The sequence below is a fragment of the Sus scrofa genome, chromosome 16, assembly GCF_054392235.1.
Source record: "Sus scrofa isolate SSC_HxYL_T2T_F1_AM1 chromosome 16, Sscrofa_HxYL_maternal_Yorkshire_Landrace_v2.0, whole genome shotgun sequence".
Lineage (NCBI taxonomy): Eukaryota > Metazoa > Chordata > Mammalia > Artiodactyla > Suidae > Sus > Sus scrofa.
In genome coordinates this window covers 68765303-68786975 of record NC_139398.1, presented here as the reverse complement: position 1 = coordinate 68786975, position 21673 = coordinate 68765303, and the positions used below count along the sequence as shown (strand labels likewise).

The 21673-nt window shown below is 38.7% G+C and overlaps 1 protein-coding gene across 27 annotated transcripts in view; it reads left to right on the top strand.

The window, feature by feature from the left end:
• TENM2 (teneurin transmembrane protein 2) overlaps positions 1-21673 on the top strand; it is a 1290011-nt gene that overhangs the window by 239260 nt on the left and 1029078 nt on the right. The window lies entirely within an intron of this gene.

The window sequence follows — 21673 nt, the reverse complement described above, 5'->3', positions numbered from 1 at the left end:
ATATTACAATTATGCTACTTGATATTTGTTAAATGATAATGCTATCTTTCATGTTGGAAAATTCTTAAAATCCTTAACATTGGAAAGGAAGTTATATGTGATGGTTATTTTGTGGAGAAGATCTAACAACCACCAGTGGACCCTGAGTTGTTCATTTGGGCTAGTGGCCTCTATAAAAATATTAGAAACAATACTGAGAAGATTATATGCTACTAATGATTGTAGATTTGTATTCCTATGGGAAAATTTACCTTGAATAGTGCAAATTTTGAATTATATGGGGACTTCAAGAATTGCAGTTTGCATAAAAATGACCTCCTGGTAGATTAGAATTTGAAAACCACTGCAAAGGTGGCGACCAATTTCTTTCCACTTTGGCCACTGTAGGCCATTTTTTTTACAAGGATTGCTTGGACAGAAGTGGAATAACAGCTCTACTATTTTAGAAAACGAACATCAGAATGAAGGGATGCTGGATCATAATGTTGATCAGCTCAGGAGGAACATTCACACAATTGTCTCTGGAGGAGCCATTAACATGATGGCATCTGTGGATGGCATATATTAGAGTTGGGCAAATCTGTGGCCCTGAAAAGAGTAACGAGCTCATACATTTTTAACAACTGAAGCTTTACCAAGGTAGCCCTTGTTTGTAGTATTTGCCAGGTTTTTTTTTGTTTGTTTTCTTTCTTTTTTGTTTTTTCTTTTTTTTTTTTTTTTGCCTTTTCTAGGGCCACTCCCACGGCATATGAAAGTTCTCAGGCTAGAGGTCTAATTGGAGCTGTAGCTGCCGGCCTATGCCAGAGCCACATCAACTCAGGATCAGAGCCAAGTCTGCAACCTACACCACAGCTCATGGCAACACCGGATCCTTAACCCACTGAGCAAGGCCAGGGATCGAACTCACCACCTCATGGTTCTTAGTCAGATTCATTAACCACTGAGCAATGTCGAGAACTCCTAGTATTTGCCAGTTTTTATGGTGAAGATAATTTCACCATGACCAAATTCAAGTTACAAACCTGGACATCAATCAGCTGATTCAATTCCAGAAAATTTAACAATCAGCATTTTTGAGCTGGTGCTAGCTGGCTGCAGTATACCCTTGCCTGAAGGGACGTATAGGTGTGAAAACTATACAGTCAGTCCTTAATTGTCCAGAAGCAGATTTTTGGGGCTGATGAAAAATGTAATACGAAACCCTCTGTCATTTGTTATATTTGAGAGACACAAAACACATGACCCTCGTCTTTCTTTCCTGGGTCTGCTTTGTTCCTTGTCTACGTCAGTGTGATTGTCATCATGTTCTATTTGGTTATATAAACAGTATTCTCTAACTATCTTTATTTCTCTAAGAGCAGAAGAAAAATGTGTGTGAGACTTCCAGTTAAGTAGGCTTGACATTTTGATTTGATTAGCAATAATGGACCCTGGGGTTAGATTGGAGATTGGCATTAGGATGGTATCACACGCAGCAAAGGAAGAAGACTAAAGGGCCCATTGATTGAATACGATGAATTTACTGAACTTGACTTAGCAGCAGACATATTTACCTTATCAGGCAGACATGCTGCCCTGTGCCCAGTACCTATATTCTGCCTATCTGCTATTTAGTTTTCCCCTTGTATGGTATAAAATCCTCGAGTATGAGGACCATAAATTATGCATTTTCTCTCTTTCATCATGCCTAATGCAAACTTTAGTCCACGGACTAGTTCTTTATCAATACTTGGGACAAATGAATAAATGAATGATTCCTAAAAATCTATAGTAAGGCCTTTAGAGAGCAGGTACTCTGGATTTGTTTCCATCATTAAAAGATTACTGGTGGCAGATTCCCAAAATTACATATGTGTGATGTCATACATAACAGAAACAAATATAATTTATTTTATCTAAATAATGCATTTTCTGGTAAATTACTGGCATTACTTAGTTTGGTCATTAAAAAAAAAAAAAAAATCCGTCTCATATACACTTAGATTTATCCTGTTTTAGGTTCTTTTTGAAAAATACTGACCTTCAAATGGTAAAAGCTTTGTCATGACTTCTTAATGAGTTTCTAAGAAAGAACCATGAGTTCCTAATGTATTTTACTCATAATTATACCTTATGATTGTGTTTAGAAAAGTAGGTGGCCTGAGTCACAAATGCTAGCAGAACCCTTCGGAGTTTTAATTACACAGCACTGCCACCTAGCATCAACTGCACAGTTTTGTTTTGTTTTTTTTCTTTTTCTTTTCTTTTTTTTTTTTTAATTAAAAAAATGCAGTTTCTCTGTATTTAAAATATGATTGAGGAGATCAGTCTGCAATCTTTTAAGAAGCACAGATGGAGATTACTTCCGGAAGTATGTGCAGCAGCTTCTGACCAGTGCTGTTTACTTGAAAACCTTCCTGATGGGGAATGAATCGGTGTCAATGAAGAAAGGGGTTGTGAAATCGGCTGAAGAGTTTCAAATGTCAGAGCTGCATATGCATGAGCTGCAGGCACCTGTGGCCATACTGTCTTCCTGCAGATTCCTAGTGCAGTGCGGCAGCCTTCTCAAGGGCAGGGGAGCCAGTTTCCAAATGGCATTGTTGTTTATTTCCATGTATAAATACATATATAATGGAAATAATGGGGGGTGGGGAACAAGCACATGTAGAATTACTGCAGATAAGAAGAATCTCAGTCCTCCTTGGAGAGAATGCCGGCTTGAGCCTGCACTCCTCTGCCTGGGAGTTGATTTGCGAGTTACAAATCTGGATCCCTTTGGCTGACAGGGCGGATAAGCACATTTCCTCTGCCAGCCTGAGAAGTCAGGCTGGCTACAAAATTTAGAAAAAAAGGATGTGCGTCCTCTTTGCCATTGCTATTGGGCGTCCTGCCACATGATGGACAATGTGATTGCAAGACCCAGTTTTCCATCTTCTCAGTACCCAAACTATGCTAAAAAAAAAAAAAAAATCAATAGTATTTAGGAAAGGGGAAAACATCACACTTAGATTGATGCTTTACATAATGAGCCCTTTATGAGATGTAATGCCAACTGTTAATCAATAGACATGCCAGAACTGCCTCTAATACAACCTTGTAGAGTTTTTTTTAATTAATCCTTATTAAAAATATTGACTTGTTGTGACTTGCTGGGGCTGCTCCTGGCTCTGTTTTTTATCCTAATTAGGAGGTTACGCTTCACTGCTTAGGCTGCAGGTAATAATGTAACGATTATTGTCTCAGAACCTGAGAATCAATATAAGATATTATCAAATTGTTCCAAGTGTCACAATTATGAAAATTACTTGAGATTTTACAAGGTTTACATGAGTGAGAATTTTTTCCCTGTCTTGTACTTTTTTGTTTGTTTGTTTGCTTATTTCTACAGTTATCTCAGGATTGAATAGGTTCAAAAGTTTCATTTCTAGATGTTCTTGTTGTGGCTCAGCAGGTTGAGAAACCGCTTAGTACCCATGAGGATATGAGCTCAGTTCCTGTCCCTGCTCAGTGGGTTAAGGATCTGGCATTGCTGTGAGCTATGGTGTAGGTTGCAGACATGGCTTAGATCTGGTGTTGCTGTGGCTGTGGTGTAGGCCAGCAGCTGCAGCTCTGATTCAACCCCTAGCCTGGAACTTCCATTTGCTGCAGATGTGGCCCTAAAAAGAAAAAAAAAAAAAAAGTTTTACTTTTTCTGAAAGGTCTTTCTCAACATTTTAACATTCCATCCTCCATGAGAGCTGCCATTTTCCTTGATGCAGTTGTTTAAAAGGATTTCTTCTCTCAACCCACCACACCTCAAAGGGAATTTATGCCTTAAATTTGACAAAAGTTCTGGTATGAAAAGAAACATAGAGCATCCAAAGGCTTTACCAAGGGATGCTACTGATTGAAAGACATGTAAGAAAGAGAGCAAAATAAATTAATAAAAGTGATAGAACAGATTTTTGATTTTCCAAGAGACTCAGAATATAAGCTTTGGGAAGGATGTCCTAACAACGCTAATAGCAGTTAAGACATATATAGTACTTCCTTACACAAACTGGATTTTTTAATGTACGGTGAACTCCTATAGTATTCACTACAGTCCTATGTGAATTGCACTATTATTATCCCTACTTTGCAGAGGAGGCAGTTGAGGCATGGAGAGTTTTCTTTCCTTGCCCAGGGTCAACATAGGAAGTAGCAGGACAAGGATCATGAAGCCAAGCCTCTGGCCTGCAGGTCTGTGGGTGCTGTTAACCACTGTGATAATTGAGATCATCTGTCAAGCACAGCCTCCTCATTTTGCCTTTGAGGAAGGTGGGTGGAGATCAGCAAGTTTAAATGACTTATCTCAAGGCAGCAGCCAATAGTAAATGGCTGGATATCCCACGTTAGCATAGCTTACAAATCTTGACCTCTTCTTGCCTCCAGGTTGAAGTCTTTATCTCTGAGGGTGTTCAGACCAGGGGTGGCAGCTAAGAGTGTGTGAAACCAGTGTGTCTCACAGCCTCCTGGGTCACCGGGGCATCTCTGTTCCCAGCCTCCTCATGGCCAGCTCTTGACAGAGCCATTGTTTCTGTGAAAATTTTAGGGAGGGGTGGTACTGGGAGGAAGCCCCACTGTTTAGCTCTAGGTTTGTGAATAAGGAAAATGTTTTCCTTCTATAGCCTCTTTAGAGACAATTAAGCATTAGCTTTTGTCGGATGCTAAATTATGAGTGAATTTAGTTTAAAGTATGTGAACCATGCACCCTTTGAAATTTGCCTGAAAAGGCTCATTATAAAACTAATGCTATGAAAAAGCACTCCCTTTCAGATTAGGAAAAGCACCTGAATAGTTTTCATAAGTGGTTGCGCATCATTTGAAAGCATTCTAGTGTTGCCTGAACCGCTTTCAACACACCTTTCAACTAGGAAATTTCACATTCAGCATATCTGTAGTTCTACAAGACTTTCAATAATATTTAAATTGGTTAACTGTATTTCTTTTATATCTGTTTTAATGCTTTTATTGATTTGAGGTAGATAAACTTGATTGTGCATGAAATCTTATTTTTCCACACAAAAAAGATAGGATTTGAGCGTTTACAAGGAGAACCATACCTGTAAAGCAGGCTGTACCTCTAAAATGCAGGGGCCTGGGTCACAGCGATGTTTGCTGAGGTCTTTGAACTATGCTGGTATTGACTCCAATGTTTATTTCCACCAAAATCAGTGCTGGTAAAAGAGGCTGGAGGACATCTCTTTATTAAAGCTCATGTAGAAGAGTAAAGGCTCATGAATTTGGGTGTGAAAAAATAAACGCTTTTCTTAAAAACCAAAGTGTGTTTTTTGAGGGTCACTTATAGATTCTTAAAGCCAATAGTGTTAGATTCTTTCAGTTCCACATATGCTAAGAACCAAATCTGTGGATGTTTCAGCTACTAGGTGCAAGAATATAGCAGGCAACATAAAGGTTAAAAAAGATTTAAAAATTAGGCTGTGTATTTCACAAGCCAGACCAAGAACATAGCTCCGTCTACTGCTCACACATACAATTAGATGATGGCATCACAGATAGAACTCATTGTGTGACACGTGAAACCCTGAACTGTTCTAAGCCACCCATGTTCTTGAAGAGTTTCTGCATTGTATACAAATCACGTAATACATAGTGGGGTCATGAGAGTGCTATACAAACAACTAGGTTCAAATCTCAGCTATGCCACAATCAAGCTGCCTTATTTTCTTCTTTTCTTTTCTTTTTCTTTCTTTCTTTTTTTTTTTTTTTTTTTTTTTTTTTTTTTGCTTTTTAGGGCCACATCTGCGGCATATGGAAGTTCCCAGGCTAGAGGTTGAAGCAGAGCTGCAGCTGCCAGCCTGCACCACAGCCACAGCAACACCAGATCTGAGCCACGTCTGTAACTTATAGCGCAACTCACAGCAATGCTGGATCCCTGACTCACTGAGCCAGGGATTGAACCTGCATCCTCATGGATACTAGTTGGATTCTTTTCCTCTGGGACATGATAGGAACTCCTAAGTCTCCTTCTAATGGACAAATTATACAACATCTTGGTGCCTCATTTTTTTTTTTTTTTTTGCCTGAAAAAGGGGGATGATTGTACTGATCTTGTAAGTGATAAGAAACTTTCCCACATACTTTATTGTATGCCTACTGAGTGTCACACCCTTTACAAAGGTTTGAGGATGCAGCTGCCATCCCGGGGCATGAGTCCTGCCTTCCTGGGTCTTCCAGTCTGGTTATGGGAGTGAATTAGGCAGACGCATGTGAAGGCCAGTGCTTGTAAGCACTGCAGTTAAGTTGTAAGTGTGTAATTAAGCACACAAAATAGATTTGCCAGATACATCAAATAAAGGAAAACAATGACAAGAATGTTTCAGAGTTAGGATTCTGAAGTGGTATACTTTGTATTTTATGTCTAGGACTGAGCTAGTAAAGTGAGAACTATAAAAATAGAGCCACGTTGGTACAACTGTGCAGAAGTGAGGGGACAGAAGAGTGGGGCCCTGTGAGTGTGTGTGTGTGTGTGTGTGTGTGTGTGTGTGTACCTGTCAGTGGCTTGTTTCCACTGAGTCACAGGAGATAAAGATTTTCCTCTTCAGTCTCTGGGCTAGTGTTCTTTGTAAGGAATCCCAGAAAAAGATGAGTAACTGTAAACAGTAGGCATCTTATACACACAATACAAAAAATATTTAGTGACGTTCTTACACTTAATTTTAGCAATAATGCTTAACAAACTGGTGAAACAGAGCAAAGCCAGTTTTGCCTATGAGGAATGGATTTGCTCAAGGCTGTCCAACCAACGAGTGTTGGGAGACCAGTATTTGATTCTCCAGGAAACTTTTGCTTGACAGCTTGTCTCTTCTCTGCATCCCAGTTCTGTACTTTGGGTTTAATCTCCCAGATTAAAGGTGCTCATTAGAACAAAGACATCAACATGATATTAGATATTAAATAGACATTGTCAGGAAGGTAGAGGTGACCATCCACTCTAGACTTGTATTTGGAAAACTGGTAAGGAAAGTAAACACAATTGAGTATTTATTCACATATCATCCATAAGGAAAAAACTGGATGTCTAGCTCATCTCTGGGAGTTTTCCATTACAGAATAAAGTAAAGACTAAGTAAAGACCAATGTTAAAGCTGACTAAAAACTGTTTTCTGAGGGAAAATCTGGCCCAATCTAGAGGAACCTTCTTTCCCCAATTAACTCTAGAGATGCGCTTTTAGTACCTCAAGCATGTGTCTTAATTTGGATATTTATTTTTAATGACAACAGCAACAACAACAGAACTATCCCTCTATACAAAAACCAGAACTATCTCCCTACTCAAGCAAATGAGTCTGCCTTTAATAAGCAGTAGAGACTATTGGCACACAAGGCTCTCATATTCGAAAATGATCTTAACCTTTTATGTATCATTACCAAAAACATGGTCATAAGAAATCATATTTATGGAAATCTATCTGAAGGACATGTGTTCTTTAAAGTTTCCTGTCTGAATAATTACAGAGTTTAGGCTCCTTGTAGAATTGCTTTTGCAAAATTACATTTGTCATCGTGCTAGCAGATCACTAATGGGATATTTAAGAAATAGTGGGAGGAAATACATTGTTGTTTGTAACAATGACTCAGTGAGAGATGTTTTCTATCACAGAGGAAAGTTTTCCTCTTTTTAAGGATCCATATGTGTCTGGAGAGATGAACTGCTTTGATTTTATGGAGACTGTTTAGCTCCTATGTTTCTCTCTTTGCTTGGGCTGCTAGGAAATATGGACTTAAATAAATCCATGCACTGCCTTAAGCCTTTGATAGGACACTAGGCATCCTCCTGTTATTTTTTTTCCTGCCTTGTATTTCTTCCGTTTTAATTCTTTCCATGTTTATTCTATTTTTTGAAAGCTGCTTCAAATCTTTTGTAAAAAGATATGAGAAATGAAAAAAAAAAGGCGGATACATAGACCCGAATAAATTATAGCCAATTGATCTTTGCGTATAGCATCATTTCATGTAGAATTTAAATAATATGTAAAGTCTGTAAAAAGTTTAGAAAAGGGAAAAATAAAGTTCGATATTTGCAAGAGTATATAGTCTTTATATAAGATTTTCAGTGGTTTTCAAACCTGGTGGTACATCAAAATCATCAGTAGGGATATTTAAACACACACACACACACACACACACACATATTTTGAGATTCTATTTCCAACTAGTCTGATATTTTAGATCTTGGGTGGGGTCCTGGCATCAATATTTTATAAAGACTTGCAGTCAGGTAGTATTGCTATAAAGCCAGGAAAGAGAATAACTGGCAAAAGGATTTAATGAGTAAGAACCTGCTAGAAGAATAAAGTGGAGACAAAAATGTAATGTGAGTGAATTCAATAGCTGAATGCCAACTTACCTCGACTGAAAGAAAATTGCTTAAAATTTACCAAACATTGAACAAGTTCCTACAATATACGAAGCTCTATAATTGGTTATAGCAGAGGATTTTCAAGTTGCCTTAGTGTCCCAGGGCCAATTGAATCATGCCTCCCGGTTATTGCATCAGCACCACCGTCATCCCCAAACAGATGCTGAAAAGCTACTCTAGCAAAGCACTTTGCTCTGTGCGGGTGATATAAATAGAGTACTCTGAGATACAGCCCTTACCGTCAAGGAAGGTCCACTACTTGGACAGACAGGACAGGTACATAAAGAAAGATCATTAAGGATGCCAGGGAGCATATGCTAAAAGGACGTTAAGTGCTCCGTGTGAGTTCAAGGAGGGAGAATAATTGTGGGTCCTGAGGTTGGAACCCCAATAAATAAGTTGGAGCACAAAAGCCTGACCTTGCTGTTTGTGTAGGAATTAGATAAATATTTTTCCAAAAGTCAGTATAACTGCAGCTGTCTGCTCCAGCAGATTTATTCAAATTTTATTTTAAAATAGAAGGCCATGTCTTTGTATATATAACCATGGGCTTTAGCAAAATAATGTCCCTTCCTCTTTTTTTTTTTAATTTGTAGTTCGATATCTAAAACCATCAAGCAGGAAACCAGCTGGAAATGTATATTTTAGGCAGGACATAAAGCCCTGGCCTATCTATAAAATTATATCCATTTATAAGGAGGGTCGACGTGGTCACTAGGATTTCAACCCTGCCTTGGGTTGACGGCTGTTTATCAGACAGTTGATTATATTTCAGCCTAAAAGCAAATCTCCTTTATTACAATTAGAGTGAAATTGTGCTTAACAATTTTTTCCATTATAAAAATAAGAAAATGCTTGTTAACATATAATGTATTCACTTAATATGATGAAAAAGCACTTGATTTCATTTCTCCCCAAGTATAAAAAGCATTTAGAAGGAGTTGTTTTTAGAGTGACTCAACAGAAAATATATCTCAGCCAGGATTGAAAGCTTACATCAATGAGTGTGAGAAGGAAGTATAATTTTTTAAAATTATTTTTTCTCCACAGTATTCTCACTGTGTGTATGACAGCCTGATGGAGGACATGGTTTATAAAGTGATCTGAAAATTAATAAACAATTATATCAGGAAGTGAAATGGTGCTTTAAAAAAAGAGAGAGAGAGAGAGAACCTTATGGTTTTTTTATGAGCATGGGTAAAAATCCATGAAAACACTCAAGAATGCCCAGATGCTTTCTATCAAGCGAGTAAAGAGCACTTTAAAATGTCTCTGATAAAACTTGGTACAGAGAAAATAGCATTGGTCTAACTTTAATAAGTGAAGAGTTAGAAATAACACACAAGACTGGTTCCCTTGAGTTACCAACGCCAGTGCTGTCTTTGTGTATCCAGATGAAACATGGAGAATTTAGCTGGTAATGAGTCCTCACACCCAGGCTAAGGGCAAACAAATCCAATTTTAAAAATTCTTTTTTGAACAGAAATTTCTTCTTTCTCTTCTTCTAGCTTTTGAATCATCTTTCATTTTTATTTTTCTTCTCTCTAACTCCCAGAGCCCAGTGACTTCATTATGGTTAACAGTGTAGAGTATGTCCTTGAGGTTCGGAAATATTTGAAGTTTAACAATTGAGGCTTTTTTGTCCTCATTGTTTAAAAGCCAGACTGGACTTTGTTTCATCAGGACGCTGCTGTGTGCAGACAAAATAGAGCCACATGCCATTTTGAAGCAAAAATCAACAAGAAGCCATTTCTTAGAAGCCAGGAGAGTTGAAGAGTCAAACTTGAAAATGCGACTTCTATCAGACTCTGCTCATCACCATCGCTGGGCTCCTGTAAAATCGTCCATATACTTAGGAGAAGAGGTTGAGTATATTTGGCACAAGTGAGTCCCTGATACATTTCAGGACAGATAGGTATTTGAAGCCTTGGGTCACAAAGTCTAAAATCTAAGCACCATGGTGTGTCCTCCATCATGGACAAAGAGATTATGTAAAAGGAGGAGGGAGTGAAAGAAAAGAGAAATTGAACAGAATTGTAATGAATATGACATAGCTCCCTTCTATCTTTTGTGTTCTTTGGAACACACTTGATGCTATTACCTCTCGTCCTCTAATTGCTTTCCATCTGCCACCACTTCTTTTTGTTCTTCATTTTTGGTCTTTTTAGGGCTGTACCCACATCATGTGGAAGTTCCCAGGCTAGGTGTCAAATTGGAGCTGCAGCTGCTGACCTAAACCACTGTCACAGTGACACCAGATCCAAGCCATATCTGTGACCTACACCACAGCTCACAGCTCACCAGATCCTTAACCCACTGAGCAAGGCCAGTAATTGAACCCACATACTAGTCCAATTCATTACCGCTGAGCCACGAAGGGAACTCCTGTCACCACTTCTAAATGTATCCATTTTTGACAGCCTTCATTCCTTATCCTTGGCAATCTTTCTTTCTAGGAGCCTACCTTCAGCAGTTCACTAGGGCTACTGTAACAAAGTAGTACACACTTGACTGCTTGAACAACAGAAATTTATTTTATCGTAGTCTGAAAGCTAAAAGTCCAAGATCAAGGTGTCAACAGGTTTAGTTTGTTCTGAGAGCTCTCTCCTTAGCTTGTCATTGTCATTTCTAAAACAATTGATGACAACTTTGAATCACTCTTGACCAGAGACCCCTGTAATGGCATTGTCATTATCTACACATATGCAAATGTGGTCAAAATTTCAATCAAGTCATGTGTACTGTCAGTAATATTAAATTTAATTGTTGTCTGCATTGACAGGCAGCAACTGGCTGTTTCATTTAGTGAATAATTAAATAATAAATATTTGTCCCAGTTGTTTTCTGATCATCTTCCATTTAAACCTTCTCCTAAGATCAAGAAAACATCAACAACAAAACTTATTGAATGGATATCAATAGCTTGGAGGAAAATCTCCAAAGTTATAGCAGAATGCTATTTTAAGAAATGCTGCATCACCAACTATCTAGCACAGAGAGTTTTCATGTGTGGAAAAATATAGATGTTTATGACTATTAGTTTATTTTTTATTTCATTTTATTTTATTTTTTGTCTTTTTGCCATTTCTTTGGCTGCTCCCGCAGCATATGGAGGTTCCCAGGCTAGGGGTCTAATCAGAGCTGTAGCCACCAGCCTAGGCCAGAGCCACAGCAATGCAGGATCCAAGCTGTGTCTGCAACCTACACCACAGCTCATGGCAATGCCAGATCCCTAACCCCCTGAGCAAGGCCAGGGATCAAACCCACAACCTCATGGTTCCTATTCGGATTCATTAACCACTGAGCCACGATGGGAACTCCAATGACTATTAGTTTAAAAAAATGAGGAGTTGGATTCTGAATATGAGGAAGTGTTAGGAATTTATTTTGTTTATGTTTTCCAGAAAAAGAATTATACAATTAAAATCTATGTTTAAATAAATCTTAAGAACTCTTTCAATAAGATCAAAAAATTTAAGTGATAAGACATTAGTTCATAGGATGATTGCCAACATTTTTTATTACTTACCATTACTTATGCCATTTACAAAGTAATGGTATATCATACAATCAATAGATTTAAGTCCCATTAGATACGGTGAAATCAGTAGGAGAGATATTTTTGGCCCAGAGACCTAGTTATCATCGAATCTTGCCACATAGAATATTTCCTGCTTCTCTCTGAGTTTAAATTAAATTATTCTCTGTGAAAATAGGGAGAGTTTCTCTGAATTTAGAATAGGTTGAATACAACAATTAGCTATTGAGGTAGATTGTCAATTCTTTAGCCGTTGAGATTTTCAAGAGAGTTTTTCTTCTGTGCCAATGATGGTTAAGTTCTACCTGTGTTTGCGTGCACAGAGCAGTTGCTTTTGTGAAGTGCACATTTCATTTTGTGGAATGATTGGTGAGCTGACCTTCCCTCCTTCTGACTACCTACACATGAGAAAGAGAGCTTATGAAATAGAACTGGGACAGGACAGATTGTCCTAATCAGCATATCAGAAGCCTGTGAAGAATGAAAACTAGTCACGTTATTGGGACCCTCACTCCACTGATCAAGTTGTTCTTGATCACAGATAAGACTTACTTCAGTGGCTTCTGTTTCTGTTTCAGAAAACAAGAGGTAGTTATTTGCTCATGATCGGATATTCTTTGAGCAAAGGCTTTTCTAGAGGCCCATGTGCATTGTACGGAGGAGTATAAAATGGAATTAGACAGCAGTATTTGCATCTTTGGTTCATAAATAAATCAATGTCCTTCTGTAGCTGAATCCAAAGGTCTTCCAATAAGCAGTTGAAATAAATCCCAGGAAAAACTGATCTGCCTTTCAAAACTAATACAAGAGACCTGGTGTCTTGAAGGAATCTTTGAAGTGATTCTTGTCATGTTCATTCATCTAACCATAAGTGATAATATAGAATGCCATGGCAAGTAGATGCTTTTCATTTATTTTCTGATTTGGACTGGGCTGATTAGCCTTTTGTAGACTGATGGGGTAAGATGTAAGAGCACCAGAGAGCTATATTCTAGGTCAAGGCATAAGAGTCATACTTCAGGCTCTAGAGCTCCATTAAACAGCTCTCATTTTCCTCTCTCTCTCTCTGTCTGCCAAGAACGTGTTTCCCTTTGCCTCACAACTCCTGCTCTTCCTTAGACATACCTTTCAGGCAGTATTTCCTAAAGACCTTTTACCCGGCTCACTTCCATTAAAGGGATACATAGTTGCCATGGGGCAAGGACTTGTATCTACGTGTATGTGAGACTTAACCAGATTGCGACATGCTACCTCCTAGTCTACCTCTTCATTGGGAGCCTGTGGGCAATTTAAGGGCAGACATGCAGCCTGGACCCAGTACTAGAACACTGTCTAGAATAAAAGACATCTCTCAATAAATGGTGAAACCATTTGAAAAATGCATGTAAAATATTATTGTTCATAGTTTCTCCCTAGAAATACTTTTTCACACACTCTTGTTTTCTGGTACTAGGGCTTCTCTTGGATACTGTTATACTGATGTGATTGAGTAATATGACCAGTGTTACTCATCTAAAGAATAGGATGGAGAACTATGCAACTGTGGTAGGTAGTCCTTGGGGGGCCATATTTGTCCTCATATATACTTACTCTATTAACCCATTTCTTTCGATGTAATATGTGGCCACCTGTAATTGTTGCTTGATTCCTCCCATTGTTTTTTTTTTTTTTAAATGATGTTAATGCTTTCAATGAGTTTGTCTATTTTCTTGGCTTGACTTCCACTCATTTCCCCAAGCTCTCGCTTTATGTGTAACAGTTAAAAACTTTTCAGCTAAAAGCAGAAAAAGAAAACAGACGATCTAGCTGTAAAGAGACTCATAATAGGTGATTGGGTCATAAGAAGAAAGAACAGAGTTAGGAGGCCTCAGTGTTTGTTATCTCAGCCATTCCTGACATAATCAGGAAATGAGGCTCTCTCTACCTTTGGGTTTTGCTATGCTGGTTTTATCCCTAGCATGGCTTTCCTTTGTTTATGCATGAGATCATAGATGGTGGCATTTGAGACCATATCTCCCCTGCTTCGTGTTCAGCAGGAGATAGAACATCTCTTCTTATTGCTCTTAGGATAAGAAAAAGGTCGTATATGTTTAAACAAATCTTCTCACGTCTCCTCACGTAGACTCGGGGCCCATGCTCATCCTTGAGCCAATGCCTTTTGTCACTGAATGTTATATACCAATTGGCTTAGACCTAGGCTCACAAGCAAATCCTTAATAAGGAGAAATGAGGGTAACATAAGTAATTTATTCCTGGAGGGAAGGTCAGGCCACTAAATATTTAATAGAGTGGGTTAGGGGTGGAGAGAGAGCCACACTGTCTGTTGAAAACATATCGCCATCCCTGTGTTATATCTTTTCCTTAAATGTTGAGTAACAGCTCAAATCATTGTTCCAAAATGGATCATGAATTTTCTCCTGGAGCAAGTCCACTTCCAAATTTCCCTACACTATGAATTTTATTGCAGTTTTCCTTTTTATCCACTCTAAAGACAAGGGGTTATTTTTGACCCTGTTTCATTCAATCTTAAACATGGCTCAATATAAAGAGAGCAAAATACCCAGTTCATTCATACAACCATTATTTACTATACACCAGGCTTTAGGGATATAATTGTATATAGGCCTTTACTGGGCAGATGAATAATATAAAATCAATTCATAATGGTAGAAAATAGTCTTTTTTAAAATATATTTGCACATACTCACACATTTGTGACTGAAGCTCTGCTGGCAAAGAAGAGGGTAACAGGAAGGAAAATTGGAGTTCATATTACGTTGATTGGCTAGAAAAGACTTCTTGGAAGAAGTGGTGCTTAAGCTGAGTCCTGAAGAGTAGAAGGAGGCAAACATGCAGAGGATTGCACACACAGAGAGAACTATGTACAGTGGCATCATCAAGGCACTGAAAGAATTCCAGCTAGGGTGTGGTGTAACAGAAGTCAGGTGAAGAGTGCTACAAGAAGAAAGGATGGATGACATGCCTCAGCCCTGCCATGAGGGTGAGGGCTAAAGAACAAATGTGGGATCTGGCAACATGGATATCTTTTGAGACTTGAGCTGGAACAGATTTAAGTGATGGAAACCAGAGCAAAATTGGAGTCATTTGAAAAATGATTGTGAGATGACAAAGAGGGACATGGGGGTACACAACTCTTAGAAGAAATTTCTCTATGAAGTGGAATAGAGCAGTGATACATTACCAGTAGTGGATTGCTTTATTTTTACTTTTAATTTGTTGTTGTTGTTGTTGTTGTTTTCAGATGAGACTAGAAATCTCACTAGCAGACTCTAGAATAATGCGGGATTTTGATCAAGGCTATCATTCATTCAGTTAATTAGCAAAGGTTTAATGAGTACCTACTGAGTATCAGGAGTTTATGAGTCAGGGATGTATGAATTTTAAAAAGGACAGAAAAAATCCCGCATTATTCTAGAGTCTGCTAGAAGGAGCAGGGCTCAGTTCTCATGCACATGTGCAAGTTGTGGCATTTCATCGAAGAAAGAAACATTTTCCCATTTTAATAAAAGGGCAGAAAAATTTGGGTGCAGACACAAAGGATTTGTGATAAAGTGTCCATATCAGTTTATAAATATTCTTAATGAGGAAAAATTATCAGATGAAAGAAAGGAGGGACAGTGAAAATTCTTGTCAGGATTGCTGAGAGTAGAGATGGGCCATGACAGAGAAATGTAGTGAAATTTGGGGGCAAGATAAGGTCTTGTCTCAGGAATTTACATCTGCTATTTATTCTGTCTTGTTGGATAATGTGTGAAATTATTGCTCTGCATGAATGCAGTAAGGGTGGAACAAACCCTGATGGCTGGTTGGGTGCATTCAAAATTTCATCAAATGGAAGGTCCCGTCATGGCTCAGGGGAAATGAATCCGACTAGGATCCATGAGGACACAGGTTCAATCCCTGGTCTTGCTCAGTGGGTAAAGGATCTGGTGTTCCTGTGAGCTGTGGTGTAAGTCACAGACGCAGCTTGGATCAGGCATTGCTGTGACTTTGTGGTGTAGGCTGGAAGATACAGCTCCAACTTGACCCATAGCCTGGGAACCTCCATGTGCCAAGGGTGTGGCCCTAAAAACACAAAGAAAAAAATTACCAAATAAATTGAGAGAAAAGGAACCGAGGATACTTCGTAGGGCATTATTGGCAGGAAAAGGAATGAAGTGAAGACTAGACGGGATGGTGGAAGAAGAAAAATCAGTCCTCGGAGGTCAGCGCAGAGAATTATTGTCGTGAGCTGAAAGGATGGGTTGTGTTTTCAGATGCTGGGAGATCTGAAAGTGCGATGTTGAAGGCTGCCCTGCTTGTTGCACTTAGTCACCTGGCCTGGACAGTCCATATTTCTCCCAGTATCTCAAACCTCCAAATTTTTCCTTGTATCCTCTGCACACACTCTCTGTCTCTCCCCTCATTCCATTAGTCAATGGCAGTTGCCTCCTAACACATCTCCAGATCTTCAGTCTCTCCTCCTCACCTCTCCCTTTGCTCTCATCCAGTCATTTCTACCTGATTGATCTCAAAGCAGTGTCTCCATCACAAAGCATCCTTGCTCAAAGGCCTTCTTTCTGTGTCTGGGGCAAATCTCAGAAATATCCTAAAGAAGCAAAGAAACAAAGAAAAAAACCCTAGCTTGGCATTCAAGGGTTTCTATCATCTTGTCGATGATATTTTAAATGTTGAATTATTTTCTGGTAATTCCTTGACTTGGTTTGCTTTGTCCCCACACTGTCTCCTTATCGCCTCCTCCTCCTGCCCTATATCTTTGCCTGGGAATTCCTCTCTCATTCTTTATCTTAGTGAAAATCACTACTGGGGAGTTCCCATTGTGGCTCAGTGGAAATGAATCTGACTAGCATCCATGAGGATGCAGTTTTAACTCTTGGCCCCACTCAGTGGGTTAAAGATCCCATGCTGCCGGGCACTGTGGTGTAGGTTTCAGAGGTGACTTGGATCCTGGTTGCTGTGGCTGTGGTGTAGGCCAGTAGCTACAGTTCCAATTTGACCCCTAGCTTAGGAACTTCCATATGTCACATGTGTGGGCCTAAAAAGACAAAAATAAGAAAAAGAAAAAGGAAAAGGAAATCACTATTGGGATTTTAATCTAGTGCTTTTTCCTATTATTTATAATTCACTGAAGATTTAGTTAAGCATACTTTGTCTGCCAACAAATTATGGCATCCTTTATACGGTCTTTGGCTGTTCTGTTGATTGCATTGGAAGTCTTAATCTTCAAAGTTTAAGGATACTTTTCTTTCGGCACCACATTTTACATTTTACATTACATTTTAATGATAAACAACAATAATAACTATAATAATGACAATTTCATCTGTCCAAATGTGAGGAAAATGATTCTCTATGATTTACCTACCACTGCATTTAACATATTAACCTTGCTCCTACACAATGGAATATTAATTATATTTAAAGAATAATAACACTGCTCTCTTCAGTCCTTGGAACTCTGAATGATGTGAAAATGCACTTTTAGCATGCGACCCACAAGTAGTTAAGTGGTCCCATTTCCATTTCCTGATGTCTTCATCTCAGGACTATAGCAGCTTACCTTAAAGCAATAAGAATCTCCTTGCTCTCTCTCAATGTAGCCTTCAAGAAAGTGAGGAGGCTAGGAGGTCAGGTGTCAGAGGGAGACCCGGGCCAGTGTTTGTTCTATGGGAAAAAGCATACCTGAGAAGCCGGCCATTCTGATGGCAGAAAACTTTAGTTACTCTCAGCTCCTCCCATGGCAAGACTGGGCTTTGACCTGGGGCTGAGTGGTGTCTGTCTGAGCCTCCCAAGGGACAGAGAGCCTTTTTTTCTAGGGGGAGTGTGGCACATCAGCTCTTGTATGCACCCAGAGTGCCATCCTGTGGCTTAAACTGAGCTGTGTTTGTGTGTCATTGTTGTAACTGCCTGTGGTGTATTTAAGGAGTATTATGAGAAGCAGAAGTCTAGTGGAGGTAAGATTTATCAAGCGTTCCTCAAAGCGTGACCAAAAGGTACAGAAAATCAAAAACGCCAAGGAATACCACCTAATTCTCATCAAATTGGTTCCAGTTACAATCATCATCTGGGCCATTGCTGATTCTCTTCTGCTTTCCCAGTCTTAATTGTCATTTTAATTCCTTGCCTGGTTCCCAGGCTTTCCCTACCACCACCCCTCACATGTATGTTAGCAATGACGTTTGCCTTTGTCTTAGTTTCAAAAGAGTTTTCAAACACCAATATTTGTAATGTCAAGAGATTAGGTAACCTGATTTAAGGAAATCTGGCATTTTACACTTGGGCAAATTGCAGTGAAACAGTGCCTTCCAAACAAAGGATGCACCTGGCTCTTTCCCACTACCTAAAGCATATAAAATCTCAGGAAGGAAATATGACAAATTAACACTGGTATAAGTACAAGGTGATGGTTACTCTCATTTACTTCTGGGGGGGGCATTAAATAATGCAAACTTTCTGGATGACAACTTTGGACTGGATATTTAAAAACGTTTTTTTCAAATGTTCATAAATATTGATCCAGCCAGTCTTCATTTCAGAATCCATCCTTAGCAAATGAACAAAACAGTTTAGAAAGATTACGGTATGTTTGTATTATTTACAGTAACTTAATTTTTAAAAACACAATTATCTAATAATAGGAGACTGGTTCAATAAGACATGGAGCATCATACAAAGGAAATGCTGAATAGCCATTAAAGATGGTGCTATAGAAGAAAGAATATTAAATGACAGGAGAAACTATTCTCAATATGTGAAGGGACAACATGCAAATTATAGAATAGTTATTTGGGTCTGACAAAGGACAGAGAAAGGACCAGAGAGTAACCCCACTCTATTCCAAGCCAAGGTAGAAATCAGAAAAAGGAGAGTCAGGTAATAATGATTAAAATAGCAGTTTCCATTGTGACTCAGTGGGTTAATGACCTGGTGTGGTATCCATGAGGATGAAGGTTTGATCTCCAGCCTTGCTCAGTGTGTTAAGGATCCGGCATAGCTGCAAACTGCAAAGTAGGCTGAAGATGCAGCTTGAATCCGGTGTTACTGTGACTGCGGTGTCGGCCTGCCGCTGCAGCTCCAGTTAGACCCCTAGCCCAGGAATGTTCACATGCTGCTGAAAGCACATGAAAGTGGTTGTAAAAAGAAAAAGAAAAGAAAAATAGCAGCTTCCTAACACACTTTGTCACTCCTTAAATTTACCCCTCCCCCAGTGAAATTCAGGCACTTGGTCTCAGGTAGACCCAAGCACTGCCAGGGCTCCCATCATGGCTGGAAAGCCAGATCCCCTTGTCCAATTCCTTTTTACATTTTCACCAATCAGATGAACAATTCCTTCTCTTCTGCAGAGAAGAGACCAAGGGGTTGGAAAGGGATGGGACTAGTTCCAGGAACTAGATGCCTTTTCCATCTAAAACATGGGTGTTTCTTCCTTTCTATGGCAAGAGAAAAGTAGGGACAAAGGCTTTCCTGTTTAATGCTCTGCAGCTTTTGATTGCTTCTTAGTTTGGGTTCAAGAGAAGAGAGGATTATTATTCTTGCTGTTTCTATAGACACTAATAAATATATTTAGTGGACTACCAACTTTTTGCTTGTGTATATTACTTTGTATGCAATGACTGGAAGTATCCATATATCCTTGCAAAATATTTTCTACAATGATTATGCAATGTTTTTACAAATTTTATCTATGTACATAATGGAATATATTAAAACATATTTTTATGTATAATACCTATAGTATATTATAGTGTATTTTTATATTACTTTTTTTTTTTTTTTTTTTTTTTTTTTTTTTGCTTTTTAGGGCTGCACCCATGGCCTATGGAATTTTCCAGGCTAGGGGTCAAATTGGAGCTGTAGCTGCTGGCCTACACCACAGCCATAGCAATGCGGGATCCAAGTCACGTCTGCAGCCTACACCACAGCTTACAGCAACACTGGATCTCCAACCCACTGAGCAAGGCCAGGGATTGAACCCACATCCTTATGGATACTAGTCAGATTTGTTTCTGCTGTGCCACAACAGGAATGCCTATTATGGTTTTAAATATAAATCTTAATGGCTATATATTTAAAAAGAAAAATAAAAGGTGTAATGCCTAATTTAATCTGCCGCATATCATGTCCTAAAATTCTCTAGGTGCTTTAATACAAGCATGGATAACTGTTCCATATAGTGTAACAAAGTACCTTTTCTTTATTAGGTGGAGAAAGTGGTCAGGAGAGAGCTGGGTTGCCTGCACATACTGAGCAGCAGGAACCTTTATGCTTACTCACCTGTGGATATAACCAAGGGGTAATTTTGTTTTGGTGGCATGAAGTATGGAAAAGAGGAGTAGGGGTGAGGAGGGTCCTTGTTGGTATGAAAGGTGATTTCTGCGAAGGTAATGCTTCGTATTCCCAAGAAAGCTCCCTCCTAAAATTTCCTTGGACCCACCCACTTATTTGTCCAGTCACATGTCCACCATTCATTGTGGTAAGTTTATGGAAAACATCTTAAGTTATTTAGCTAATACCAGGATAGAAAATATTAAAATCCTTGTCCCTTATAGAAAGAACTTCTTATCAAGGCATCATTTCAGAGAGGAACCTGTTATTGAAATATTATCAACAAATAATATCAGTAAGTATTGGATATTAAGCATTAAGCCTTATGCTAGACCCTTTACACGCACTGACTTCTTGGATCTTCCCAACAAAAATTCAAGACTTTAGTTCCTGTGCCAGTTTTATAGGTGAGAAAAAGCTCAGACACAGAGTTTAAAAAATGGTTCAAGGTCCTGCAGCAAGTAAGTGACTGAGGTAAATGCACACCTACCTCTGCAGTTTGACTCCCAGGTGTATGCTCTTTGTTACCATCCCAAATAGCCTTCCTGATGGTCCATCCTTCACGAGTGACATGAGTTTAGCTTCTGAAGGCATATCGCAGTTTTGGGCAATGGAAGAGTACTTTAATGTTTTGAAACTTTTGCAGAAACACTATCAAAGCTCAATGGTGCTGAGTGATTTTTGTGGGGAAATAACAATTAAAAAAATAAATGAATAAAAATAAAAAATAAAACTAGTGAATAAAAACAAAAAATAATAATTAGAACAAAACCCTTGTTATCAAGAACACGTTGGTATTGGAGGAAAAAACTAAATGTCTGGTGCTTGGAATTAAACCCCCAAAGCAGTATGTAGTCACAAAAGAAAATATGATGAGGATACCAGCCTGATTCACATGATCCTCCCCCACCCTCCGCCTTGGGAGTCTCAGTTTATCTTATAGTTAAAAAGAACAAACCCCTGGGATAAATCACTTCAGTCTATATCATTCCTTTCTGCTTTTCTGAATTCAAATTTGAAAATGTGAAGCCTGAGAAGTCCTAGAATCTAGTCTTTTGAATAGGAAATTTAATTTCGGGGATGGCATGGAAGAAGAGCTGGAGAACCTCTAATGGATTTTTTTTTTTCCTGAAGGAACATGAAATTAAATATTGGTAATTATTTGCTATGCTTTTAAGTGTAGATTCTAAATCCATCATATCATCGGGACTTGCAGATGTACCAAGCATGAGTGTGACAATTGAAATGGTGAAATGCTTAAAAAATGATGAGAAACTTCATTTTCGAAACCAGATGACAGATACAAAAAGTTGGCAGTGTGTCTGAAAGAAAACATAGCATGCAGAGGAAGATCTAAAAATACAGTAAACAAAAACTGAAAGACAACTTGGAATTTCATTTCAAAA